Consider the following 7,234-nt stretch of genomic DNA (forward strand, 5'->3'; position numbering starts at 1 on the left):
GTTTTCAAACGGAATAGTAAAAGGACACTATCACCTATTCTCTCCTCTGTGGCGGTTTTCTGTTGGATTTGAATGTTTAACAATATGCATCTATAAGAGTCACAATGTCATGTTTCTAGCTCAATGTACTGATGTGATGTTAATTACTGAATGATACAAAAATAAAATAAACTATACAAAAGAGGTAGAAAAGCACATTGAATAACCTATTTAATAAAAATGAGTTTAAAAACAAAAATCAAATCAAAGAAGACAAGATATGATGCAACCAATTATCAGGGATCTCATGAGAAACTAAAGCAGGTTCATCTATAGAGGCGTCTCAATTATCAGGGATCTCATGAGAAACTAAAGCAGGTTCATCTATAGAGGCGTCTCAATTATCAGGGATCTCATGAGAAACTAAAGCAGGTTCATCTATAGAGGCGTCTCAATTATCAGGGATCTCATGAGAGACCTAAAGCAGGTTCATCTATAGAGGCGTCTCAATTATCAGGGATCTCATGAGAGAAACTAAAGCAGGTTCACCTATAGAGGCGTCTCAACTGACAGTAGTGAGATAAAACATGGACTTCTAAAACTAAATATGATAAAATATTGTTGTTTAGTGCACCAGCCATAATAGTGTAAGTCGCTCTGGATAAGAGCGTCTACTAAATGACTTAAATGTAAATTTAAATGTAGTGTAGGGATGTGGAACATATCCTGAAATATTTCATCATGTAAGAATTGCAGCCAAAGAAAATGTGATTTTTCTGCCGCTTGGGTAAGAGTGGAGTAGTTCTGCCGCTTGGGTAAGAGTGGAGTAGTTCTGCCGCTTGGGTAAGAGTGGAGTAGTTCTGCCGCTTGGGTAAGAGTGGAGTAGTTCTGCCGCTTGGGTAAGAGTGGAGTAGTTCTGCCGCTTGGGTAAGAGTGGAGTAGTTCTGCCGCTTGGGTAAGAGTGGAGTAGTTCTGCCGCTTGGGTAAGAGTGGAGTAGTTCTGCCGCTTGGGTAAGAGTGGAGTAGTTCTGCCGCTTGGGTAAGAGTGGAGTAGTTCTGCCGCTTGGGTAAGAGTGGAGTAGTTCTGCCGCTTGGGTAAGAGTGGAGTAGTTCTGCCGCTTGGGTAAGAGTGGAGTAGTTCTGCCGCTTGGGTAAGAGTGGAGTAGTTCTGCTGCTTGGGTAAGAGTGGAGTAGTTCTGCCGCTTGGGTAAGAGTGGAGTAGTTCTGCCGCTTGGGTAAGAGTGGAGTAGTTCTGCCGCTTGGGTAAGAGTGGAGTAGTTCTGCCGCTTGGGTAAGAGTGGAGTAGTTCTGCTGCTTGGGTAAGAGTGGAGTAGTTCTGCCGCTTGGGTAAGAGTGGAGTAGTTCTGCCGCTTGGGTAAGAGTGGAGTAGTTCTGCCGCTTGGGTAAGAGTGGAGTAGTTCTGCCGCTTGGGTAAGAGTGGAGTAGTTCTGCTGCTTGGGTAAGAGTGGAGTAGTTCTGCCGCTTGGGTAAGAGTGGAGTAGTTCTGCCGCTTGGGTAAGAGTGGAGTAGTTCTGCCGCTTGGGTAAGAGTGGAGTAGTTCTGCCGCTTGGGTAAGAGTGGAGTAGTTCTGCTGCTTGGGTAAGAGTGGAGTAGTTCTGCCGCTTGGGTAAGAGTGGAGTAGTTCTGCCGCTTGGGTAAGAGTGGAGTAGTTCTGCCGCTTGGGTAAGAGTGGAGTAGTTCTGCCGCTTGGGTAAGAGTGGAGTAGTTCTGCTGCTTGGGTGGAGTGGAGTAGTTCTGCCGCTTGGGTAAGAGTGGAGTAGTTCTGCCGTTTGGGTAAGAGTGGAGTAGTTCTGCTGCTTGGGTAAGAGTGGAGTAGTTCTGTCGCTTGGGTAAGAGTGGAGTAGTTCTGCCGCTTGGGTAAGAGTGGAGTAGTTCCATCACAAGAAGAAATAAATCAAAGTTTCCACATTTCAGAATCTAAAGCAACAAAATGAAGTGAAAACTGTGCAGTGGTTCACCTACTTTATCACCTCACTAGACATTTTGTTTTTATGGCAAACTATTTTAAACATGAGTATATATCTAAACATACAGTAGTATCGTTCTTTGAGTTTTGCCCTTCTCTAAAAAAAGTATTGGATTGTAGAACTATGATCATTTTTCAAGTGTAGATTTTGCTGTAAGGTCTTGTCTGAACATCAGTGAAGACCCCCAGATGGACCACAGATTACTATATCATACTGTATGTATGTGATATGTTAAACACCTATCCAAGCATTGTGAGATTTGTCATGCGTCTGCAATGTAGTCAACCTGGAACTTAGGCATTTACAGTACTGTAATGTGTCTCATTTGCATACATATGCACACTGTGGGTATCAACCCTCATCTAATTAGTCATGTCTCATGGGTATTAAGCCAATCAGCTGTGACTTCTGGGGAGGAGTCAGGTAATCTCATCAGTTCCTCTGTGTTCTTGATTCTAGAGTGAAAGTTGTAACACGTTAATCTGTATGTATGTGAAGGATCAATATCACCACACCAATGTCCAATTGAGTTATAGAGTGGTGATGAACAGAACACAAAGTAACATATCATATTATTGTTCTGTATATTGACAACCTGTGTATGATAGTATATATAGATAGTGTATATAAATAGTGTATATAAATAGTGTATATAAATAGTGTATATAAATAGTGTATATAGATAGTGTATATAGATAGTGTATATAAATAGTGTATATAGATAGTGTATATAAATAGTGTATATAAATAGTGTATATAGATAGTGTATATAAATAGTGTATATAGATAGTGTATATAGATAGTGTATATAAATAGTCTATATAGATAGTGTATAAAGATAGTGTATATAAATAGTGTATATAAATAGTGTATATAGATAGTGTATATAAATAGTGTATATAAATTGTGTATATAGATAGTGTATATAGATAGTGTATATAAATAGTGTATATAAATAGTGTATATAAATAGTGTATATAAATAGTGTATATAGATAGTGTATATAAATAGTGTATATAAATAGTATATATAGATTGTGTATATAAATAGTGTATATAAATAGTGTATATAAATAGTATATATAGATTGTGTATATAAATAGTGTATATAAATAGTATATATAGATAGTGTATATAAATAGTGTATATAAATAGTGTATATAAATAGTGTATATAAATAGTGTATATAGATAGTGTATATAAATAGTGTATATAAATAGTATATATAGATAGTGTATATAAATAGTGTATATAAATAGTGTATATAAATAGTGTATATAGATAGTGAGTATAAATAGTGTATATAAATAGTGTATATAGATAGTGTATATAAATAGTGTATATAAATAGTATATATAGATAGTGTATATAAATAGTGTATATAAATAGTGTATATAAATAGTGTATATAGATAGTGAGTATAAATAGTGTATATAAATAGTGTATATAGATAGTGTATATAAATAGTGTATATAAATAGTATATATAGAGTGTGTATATAAATAGTGTATATAAATAGTGTATATAAATAGTGTATATAGAGTCTGATTCTGTTTCAGCTCTTCACCTGGACTATGTAGGTTAACATCAGGAACTGATACACTAAACCACACTGGACCCTGAACATATTAACTCATCTATTTAAATAAGACCTCAAACTAAAAGGTTTTTACAAAGATGTCATGGCTTCCTCTTCAGTCCACAGTAGAATGTAATGGTTTATCCTCATTTATGGCATGGAAGGTTCTGTGTTCGTTACGTTAATAAGTCTGATTTCATCAATATGAATCAAATGTCTTTGTTCATTCATTTTCACCTTGCTAGTATTTCATTATGTTATTTCTCAGTTTTATTACTAGAAGAGTTTAATCATGTTCCATTCTCTATTCAGACATCAGATAACTCTCATTTGGTTATGCACACTGTGGATATCATATCTCATTTCATTGGTCCGCTCCCATTGGCATTAAGCCAATCTCACGTGACCTGTTAGAAAGAGGGAAGTCCGTGTATGGTCTGTCAAATGAAGTCAAGTTGTATTAGTCACATGCGCCGAATGCCACAGGTGTAGACCTTACAGTGAAATGCTTACAAGCCCCGAAGCAACAATGCGTTTTAAAACATACGAATAAGAAATAAAAGGAACAATAGTGAGACTATATACAGGGGGTACCAGTAAAGAGTCAATGTGCGGGACACCGGTTAGTCGAGGTAATTGAGAGAATGTGTACATGTAGGTAGAGTTATTAAAGTGACTATGCATAGATGATAAAAACAGAGAGTAGGGGGGTGGAGCAATGCAAATAGTCTGGGTAGCCATTTGATTAGATGTTCAGTAGTCTTATGGCTTGGGGGTAGATGCTGGTTAGAAGCCTCTTGGAACTAGACTTGGCGCTCCGGTACAGCTTGCCGTGCGGTAGCAGAGAGAATAATCTATGACAAGGGTGGCTGGAGTCTTTGACAATTTTTAGGGCCTTCCTCTGACACCGCCTGGTATAGAGGTCCTGGAAGGCAGGAAGCTTGGCCCCAGTGATGTACTGGGCCATAAGCACCTCCCTCTGTAGTGCCTTGCGTTCAGAGGCCGAGCAGTTGCCATACCAGGCAGTGATGCAACCAGTCAGGATGCTCTTGATGGTGCAGCTGTAGAACCTTTTGAGGATCAGAGGACCCATGCCAAATCTTTTCAATCTCTTGAGGGGGAATAAGTCTTGTCATGCCCTCTTCACAACTATTTTGATGTATTTGAACCATGTTAGTTTGTTGGTGATGTGAACACCAAGGAACTTAATGCTCTCAACCTGTTCCACGACAGCCCAGTCAATGAGAATGGGGGCGTGCTCGGTCCTCTTTTTCTTGTAGTCCACAATCATCTCCTTTGTCTTGATCACGTTGAAGGAGAAGTTGTTGTACTGGCACCACGCGGCAAGGTCTCTGACCTCCTCCCTATAGGCTGTCTCGTTGCTGTCGGTGATTTGCCTCATCGGCAAATTGAATGATGGCGTTGGAGTCGTGCCTGGCCGAGCAGTCATGAGTCAGGGAGTATAGGAGGGAACTGAGCACACACTCCTGAAGGGCCCCTGTGTTGAGGATCAGTGTGACGGATGTGTTGTTACCTACCCTTACCACCTGGGAGCGGCCCGTCAGGAAGTCCAGGATCCAGGGCACTATGGTGTTAAACGCTGAGCTGTAGTCAATGAATAGCATTCTCAAATAGCAGGGCATTGTGGAGTGCAATAGAGATTGCATCATCTGTGGATCTGTTAGGGTGGTATGCAAATTGGAGTGGGTCTGGGGTTTCTGGGATAATGGTGTTGATGTGATCCATGACCAGCCTTTCAAAGCACTTCACGGCTACAGACGTGAGTGCTACAGATCGATAGCCACTATGGTGGTCTGCTTAAAACATGTTGGTATTACAGAGAGGTTGAAAATGTCAGTGAAGACACTTGCCAGTTGGTTAGCGCATGCTCACAGTACATGTCCTGGTAATCCGTCTGGCCCTGCGGCCTTGTGAATGTTGACCTGTTTAAAGGTCTTACTCACATCGGCTGCGGAGAGCGTGATCACACAGTCGTCCGGAACAGCTGGTGCTCTCATGCATGTTTCAGTGTTATTTACCTCGAAGCCAGCATAGAAGTAGTTTAGCTCGTCTGGTAGGCTCGTATCACTGGGCAGCTCTTGACTGTGCTTCCCTTTGTAGTCTGTAATGGTCTGCAAGCTCTGCCACATCCCAATGAGCATCGGAGCTGCTGTAATACGATTTGATCTTAGTCCTGTGTTGACGCTTTGCCTGTTTGATGTTTCGTCGGAGGGCATAGCGGGATTTCTTATAAGCGTCCGGGTTAGAATCCCGCTCCTTGAAATCAGCAACTCTGGCCTTTAGCTCAGTGAGGATGTTGCCTGTAATCCATGGCTTTTGGTTGGGGTATGTACGCACAGTCACTGTGGGGACAATGTCATCAATGCACTTATTGATGAAGCCAATGACTGATATGGTGTCAGAGGAATCCCGGAACATATTCCAGTCTGTGCTGGCAAAACAATCCTGTAGCTTAGCATCTGCTTCATCTGACCACTTTTTTATTGACCAAGTCACTGGTGCTTCCTGCTTTAGTTTGTGCTTGAAAGCAGGAATCGGGAGGTTAGAATTACGGTCAGATTTGCCAAATGGAGGGCGAGGGAGAGCTTTGTATGTGTCTGTGTGTGGAGGTAAAGTGGTCTTGAGTTTTTTTCCCCTCTGGTTGCATATTTAACGTACTGATAGGAATTTGGTAAAACGGAATTAAGTTTCCCTGCATTAAAGTCCCCGGGCCACTAGGAGCGCCATACAGATGAAAAACTCTCTAGGTAGATAGTGTGGTCTACAGATACACTACCTCATGCGAGCAAAACTTTGAGACTTCCTTAGATATCGTGCACCAGCTGTTGTTTACAAATACACATAGACCACCCCCCTTGTCTTACCAGAAGCTGTTATTCTATCCTGCCGATACAGCGCATAACCAGCCAGCTGTATGTTGATAATGTTGTCGTTCAGCCACAACTCCGTGAAACACAAGATAGTAGAGTTTTTAATGTCATGTCCTCTTTTTCTCCGTCTTCTCTTCACGCAAATGATGGGGATTTGGTCCTGTTCCGATAAAGGGAAAAAAAGCTTTTGCCAGTCCGTGGTGAATAATCGCTGCTCTGATGTCCAGAAGTTATTTTCCGTCATAAGAGACAGTAGCAGCAACATTATGTACACAATAAGTAAAAAAACAAGTTACAAACAACGCAAAATAACGATTTAAAAATCACAGTTGGTTAGGTGCACATAAAACGTCAGCCACCTTCTCCGGCATCAGCCACCTTCTCATGATACATGATTGGTTCTTTTGTATTCCAACCCCCTCCTCTGTATTCTACCCCCCTTCCTCTGTATTCTACCCCCCTCCTCTGTATTCTAACCCCCTCCTCTGTATTCTAACCCCCTCCTCTGTATTCTAACCCCCTCCTCTGTATTCTACCCCCTCCTCTGTATTCTAACCCCCTCCTCTGTATTCTAACCCCCTCCTCTGTATTCTAACCCCTCTCCTCTGTATTCTAACCCCCTCCTCTGTATTCTACCCCCCCCTCCTCTGTATTCTACCCCCTCCTCTGTATTCCAACCCCCCTCCTCTGTATTCTACCCCCCTCCTCTGTATTCTACCCCTCCCCCCATTCCTGCCCGTTACCCCGTCTGCTAATGATAATAAAACACCGGTCTAATGAAGTGTATGCTCTGAACTT

This window comes from Oncorhynchus keta, chromosome 23 (assembly GCF_023373465.1).
Source record: "Oncorhynchus keta strain PuntledgeMale-10-30-2019 chromosome 23, Oket_V2, whole genome shotgun sequence".
Lineage (NCBI taxonomy): Eukaryota > Metazoa > Chordata > Actinopteri > Salmoniformes > Salmonidae > Oncorhynchus > Oncorhynchus keta.